This window comes from Panthera onca, chromosome F2, assembly GCF_046562875.1.
Source record: "Panthera onca isolate mPanOnc1 chromosome F2, mPanOnc1 haplotype 2, whole genome shotgun sequence".
Lineage (NCBI taxonomy): Eukaryota > Metazoa > Chordata > Mammalia > Carnivora > Felidae > Panthera > Panthera onca.
The window spans coordinates 59,304,875-59,311,289 of record NC_138356.1 but is presented as its reverse complement, the minus strand read 5'-3'; the positions used below and the strand labels follow the sequence as shown (position 1 = coordinate 59,311,289).

At 37.5% G+C, this 6,415-nt stretch overlaps 1 pseudogene; it reads right to left on the bottom strand.

Moving 5' to 3' along the window:
• Positions 1 to 511: 511 nt before the first annotated feature.
• LOC132664824 (peptidyl-prolyl cis-trans isomerase A pseudogene) lies at positions 512 to 980 on the bottom strand (annotated as a pseudogene).
• Between the last annotated feature and the right edge of the window lie 5,435 nt (positions 981 to 6,415).

The window sequence follows — 6,415 nt, the reverse complement described above, 5'->3', positions numbered from 1 at the left end:
AAATTCTTATTAGAGTACTAGACACAAAGGATTTGGAGACTAATAATTTAGGATAAAAGCAAGTCATGATTAATTTTACTGGAGTGGAATAAAAACAACTGTGTGAAAGATATTTTTAAATCATTATTAATTGAAAAGGAATATACGAATATAGTAAAATATTCAAGTAAAAAAGTATATGAAAAGAAATGTTTCCATTTTACCTATATCCAAGTACTGCTAATGCTTTCTTTAGTAGCCTATATATAGAAATGTAGACATGTACTTTTTTTCATAAAGGTCAGCATAATTTGCTTTTTTCTGTTCAATTTTTATTGCATCATCAGAAACTTAGCTCTGCAATCCAGCTAGATTTGGAGGGAAATAAGGAAAATATGGAACCCATAGAACTGCAGGTAGAGTACAAAGATTATAGGATATTTCCAGAAGAATGGGGTGGAGGGGTGCTTTCCTGAGCTACAGAAGGAATGGTCTGGTAGTTGAGATAAAACACAAGTCAATTTTTTCAGACTTATCCACAGTCGGCAATGGTTATCTTCTTGCCACTCTTGGATCCAAAGCATTCCTTGGCTTCCACAATATTCCTGCCCTCTTTCACCTTGCCAAAGACCACATGCTTGCCATCCAGCCAGTCTTGGCAGTGCAGATGAAAAACTGGGAGCTGTTTGTGGTGGGTCCACCATTTGCCATGGACAAGATGCCAGGAGCCATATGCTTCAGGATGAAATTCTCATCAAAAATTCTTCCCATAGATGGATTTGGCGCCAGTGCCATTATGGCAAGTGAAGTCGTCACTCTAGTGCATAAACCCCAGAATAATCCTGTGAAAGCAGGAACCTTGATAGCCAAATCCTTTCTCCCTAGTACTTAGAGCACGAAAGTTTTCTGTTGTCTTTGGAACTTTGTCTGCAAACAGCTCGATGGTAGCCCAAGGGCTTGCCATCCACCGCGTTGTGGAAAAACACCATGGGGTTGACCATGGCTGGGCAGCAGCGTCTCCAAAACATAATCTGCTTTTTGCAGCAAAATCTGCTAATCTCCCATATCACCTACAGATATCTCTGCCTCTAATTCTTTAGAATCCCATATTTTATTGTAATATTCCAAACTACTTAGATGGTTTCAATATTTGACTTAGAAAATTAGATTTCAGATTAACCTTCAAGGTAGCAGTTTTCTAGTTGACCTTGACGTAAAAGGCATGGAAGATAGAAGGAACAACCACAGGGGAGGTAGGAAAATGTGAAACAGTAGTGCATTGCAAAGAATGAGTGTGGTCTGTGATTGCTGCAGCCGGTTACCCACATGACAGATGTGGTAGCAAAGTGTGGGGTTGCCCTCAGAGTCATCAGCTTCTTGTTAACCTGTGGATTTTACTTTCCTATTAAAAATATACACAATAGGGGTGCCTGGGTGGCTCAGTCGCTTGGGCGTCCGACCTCGGCTCAGGTCATGATCCCACGGTTCGTGGGTTCGAGCCCCGCGTCGGGCTCTGTGCTGACAGCTCAGAGCCTGGAGCCTGCTTCGGATTCTGTGTCTGCCTCTCTCCCTGCCCTTCCCTCACTCACGCTCTGTCTCTCTCTCGAAAATAAATAAGCGTTAAAAAATTAAAAATATATATATACACAATAGCCAAAAATGGAGCAACAAGCAAGCCAAACGTCATCAAACTCCTCACAACTTTCTGAAACATAGCTTCTGTAAGCAAAACATTGTAATAAACTTGCTTATTTTGGGAACTCATAATGTCTGAAACAATTTGTGCAAATTAAAAAATAGTATTCCTTAGAAATTATGCAGGTGAGAAGCATCTTTGCACCAGTGTTAATGTATTTTAAGTAATCACGAATTAATGAATGTGGTCTTGGCTATGATATGACAACAAATTATTGTATAAATTGTATCATACAGGGTAATGTTAAAACTCTATATCTTAGAAATAAACTGAGTATCAATAAGAGGAAACCAAAATTTGATTGGAATTCTAGGAGCATGGAATTACTCCCAAAATAGCAACCAAAATTTTATTAGAACAAGAGATGTATGTAAGCCTCTAAGAACCGTTAGAACTGTGTAATATGCACCATTTTATTGAATGCTAGAATTTATGATTGCATATAAATATAACTGAGTTGCACTGAGTACTTTGGGAACTCAATTAAATTTCCCCCCTTCCTTAGATGTTAGATAAAAACACAACATAGAGCAACATCTTCAGACAACGTCATGGCAGGAACCTTATTTTAAATCTTCATACCATCCCAAGCATCATGTCAAAATATGTATTAAAGCAGATTTTACAACCCCATCTGTATAGTAATGTGGGATGGGAGAATTTCTTCTTTGCCTACACAAACTGAAACGATTGGCAGGGTGTTTCTCCTTGCTTATGCATGCCACTTCATTCCTTGTAGTTCCCAGGGAACCATAGTGTCATAGAAATTTTAAACCGCAGAATAGGAAACCTAAAACCCTATGTGATAGATAAAGAAATGCTTCTTAAGAAGACTAAGCTACTCACCTACTGTCATACAACAGTTGACATCAAAACTGAGATTACAATCCAAGATTCTCATAAAAAATGGAGACCTTTGAAAAACTGTAATTCTGTTACTTTTATTAAATGTTACATAAACTAACATGGATTCACCAACAAATCTAAATGTGGATACATAATATACTTTTATATGTAAACAAAATACCAATGGTAAGTTACTTGTTTTGTCCCATTAATCTCTCCCTGGCCCTCCTTTTACTTATGCACTCAGGACGACTCCAAGACTTGAGTCAGTACCTGAAGAGTAAAGTTAATCCTGGACACTCTATAGTTTGAGGTGCAGAAATAGTATCACCTGCAAGAAAAAAAGCAAAAAAGAAAAGAAAAGCCAAGCCTAGAAGGAACCTTCTACCTGCCTTTCAGAAAATGAGTAATTGTGCATTGGAAAAGGAGAACAGAAGCTAAATCAACTGTGTGTGATATTAGGCTTGCTCAGATAACAAAAAATCGGTTTGGGAGTCACAGCTGTAACTGTTGACTACTCTGCCCCCAGAGTGAATGGAGGGCAGAGGGGGACTAACAACATCACGAAATAAGTAAGCAGTTCTTTTAGATGAATAAACTCAAGGGAAATGAGTGTGAACAGGGACCGACCTTCTAAAGCAATCGGGAATGAGGACTTCTGCAGTGTGGCTGGAGGAAAGGAGGTAAGGGACACACAAATAGGCAAGAGACAGTGAATACTGGTGTTCTAAAAATACCACACTGTTATTTAAGACTCAGAACTACAGGGATGCTGCAGACACGGTAGATACGTCTGAGAAGCATGAAGCAGGAATCCCCACCTGTAAGGGACAGAGGCCGGGCCGGAGAATACCGGTTGTCTACCTGGACTTCTAGTGCGTCTTTCCTCACACAATTAAGAGCATCATGGACAGATAACTGCGTGTGTCTGGGAAAGAGACCTCCAGAGGAGAGTGGGAGGGATTTGGTAGATTTTCCTGGTAATTACTGTGCCACTGTGGAGAATAGATCTCTGAGACAATCAGCTTTGTGCAAGTCCCAATACACAGATTTGTAATCTCTCGTATTTCATAATATTCTAGCATATCTACGTTCTATAATGAAAAGAAAATCATGCACACACATTAATAAGAAAATTTGGATTTGAAATAATATCCAGTTTCTCAAGGCATGAGACAGACCTGTATTTCTTATTGACATAGAAAATTGTCATTTTTCTCTAAGTCTGAAGAATGTTTATTCCTAGGTGATCTATGTTTTATAAAGAATTTATATATTATTTAATGTCCTCTTTCATAGAAGATCAAAAAACTGTCTTTACATACAGTTACACTGCCATGGGCACTAGCTACATATATAATTAGTATTTTATTTATTTTTCTACATTTTATAAAATTTAATGTACTTCCATTTATGACCAGGGGTGATAGACAAGATTAATTTTTATTACTATAAGAAGTTGTCCATTTCCTGTAGGCTAATGAAGGAAGCCCAGGGTCTCTTGCTGCCTTGAAATATATATATATATATATATATATATATATATATATATATATATATGTATATATGATATATATATATATGAAATATATATATATTTATATATATAAGAAATATATATATATATATCATATATATATATAATCAGACATATAAATGCATAAGATGCTGAAGAAAGTAGGAAAATGGGTTAAAAGGATGCAGGCCCTATAAATTCAGATAAGCATTTTAATATATTATCATGAGGAAAATCAATGGTAGCTTAACTGATTTGCCCTGAAGTCATGTATCTATGACCAACCCAAGAATTAGGGGATAAATTCCAAATTCTTGTGACTTTGGCCATACTTTCTTATGACTACAACATTCTGCTTTTTCTAAACCACCACTGGCACTACCTCCTCTTTCTAGGGGAAGGAACTTCCCAAAGTAGGTTAGAAAACCACACCCGAAAAACAAATTAATCCAGTGAAGAAATGGCCAGAAAACTGAATAGACACTTCTCTAAAGAAGACATCCGGATGGCCAACAGGCACATGAAAAGATGCTCAACGTCGCTCCTCATCAGGGAAATAAATACAAATCAAAACCACACTCAGATATCACCTCACACCAGTCAGAGTAGCTAAAATGAACAAATCAGGAGACTATAGATGCTGGCAAGGATGTGGAGAAATGGCAACCCTCTTGCACTGTTGGTGGGAATGCAAACTGGTGCAGCTGCTCTGGAAAGCAGTGTGGAGGTTCCTCAGAAAATTAAAAATAGACCTACCCTATGACCCAGCAATAGCACTGCTAGGAATTTACCCAAGGGATACAGGAGTACTGATGCATAGGGGCACTTGTACCCCAATGTTTATAGCAGCACTCTCAACAATAGCCAAATTATGCAAAGAGCCTAAATGTCCATCAACTGATGAATGGATGAAGAAATTGTGTTTATATACACAATGGAGTACTACGTGGCAATGAGAAAGAATGAGATATGGCCTTTTGTAGCAACGTGGAGGGAACTGGAGAGTGTTATGCTAAGTGAAATAAGTCATACAGAGAAAGACAGATACCATATGTTTTCACTTTTATGTGAATCCTGAGAAACTTAACAGAAGACCAAGGGGGAGGGGAAGGGAAAAAAAAAAAAAAAAGGTTAGAGAAGGAGGGAGCCAAAGCATAAGAGACTCTTAAAAACTGAGAACAAACTGAAGGTTGATGGGGGGTGGGAGGGAGGGGAGGGCGGGTGATGGGTATTGAGGAGGGCACCTGTTGGGATGAGCACTGGGTGTTGTATGGAAACCAATTTGACAATAAATTTCATATTAAAAAAAAAGAAAAGAAAACCACATTACACAATGTGATGTTTGGTTCTCTCTCCTCTGCAGCATCTTGTCTTTTGTTTGAATTCTAGGTTAAGATAGAATTGTTAAAGGGTCTATTTAACACTGAATCAGAAGGAATCAATAATAAAGATGCTGTATATTTTGAGGGCATTAAATAACCACAGCATATATTTCTTTTCGGCTTTTCCAAGAGGCAGAAATCACAATAAAATTGACAATTGCAATTTTCCAGCCAAGTTAAATTCCAAATCCATGATTTTTTCAAAATAGAAAAAAACTATATCTTAATTTTCCGAAGCAAGTTATTACAACTCAAATTGTGAGTGGGCAAAATATGCAACAAAAGTTGCTTTTGAACAGAAAGTATGAAATTGTCTTTTGAAAAGAGTAAAACAAATCAAACTTTTATAAATACTAAACCTTAGCCACTCGTTAGGAAAATGTTTTATAGCAAAGTAGTTTGTACCAATTTTCTGATAATAAAGAGACTTGTCCTAATATATCTGATTGAAAAAAAAAAAGTCCTCCATTTCCTTTCAACTTTTGTTGAAGTTGAGTAATTGCCGTAATAGCAAATGGCGTAAGTAATAATACGAAGGATTGACTCAAGAGTAAAATCAATTCCTGAGGAGAAATGCTTTTCAGGCAACATAAAGATCCTTTCCTTGGCCTGTGCTTTCCTGGCTTTCACTTCAGAGTGCCATGAGCTTGTCCCTCATATTTTATTCCTTTACAACAACGTGTGTGTCCTGCAGAATGGGAGAGCCTTTCATGGGGGGACTCCTTCAGCCATCTGCTTTCCCACTATTAATTCTGATGTGTCTCCACGTAAGAAACAAATGCACTGGTCAAAAACTTTCCTTCTAACAAGCAGACTTAGAAATGAACATTTGAGAAAGTATTTCAAGAAGATATGTTTTTGCATGAAGAACATGCCATCCAGAGGTGAATGTTAGGGATGTTGTCGAATGTTCAAGATACAGTGTCAAGCCCATTTTCCAAGGTAACAATTCTTCAAAAAACGGGGAAAGAAAATGGTGTATTTAGCCTATAAAAT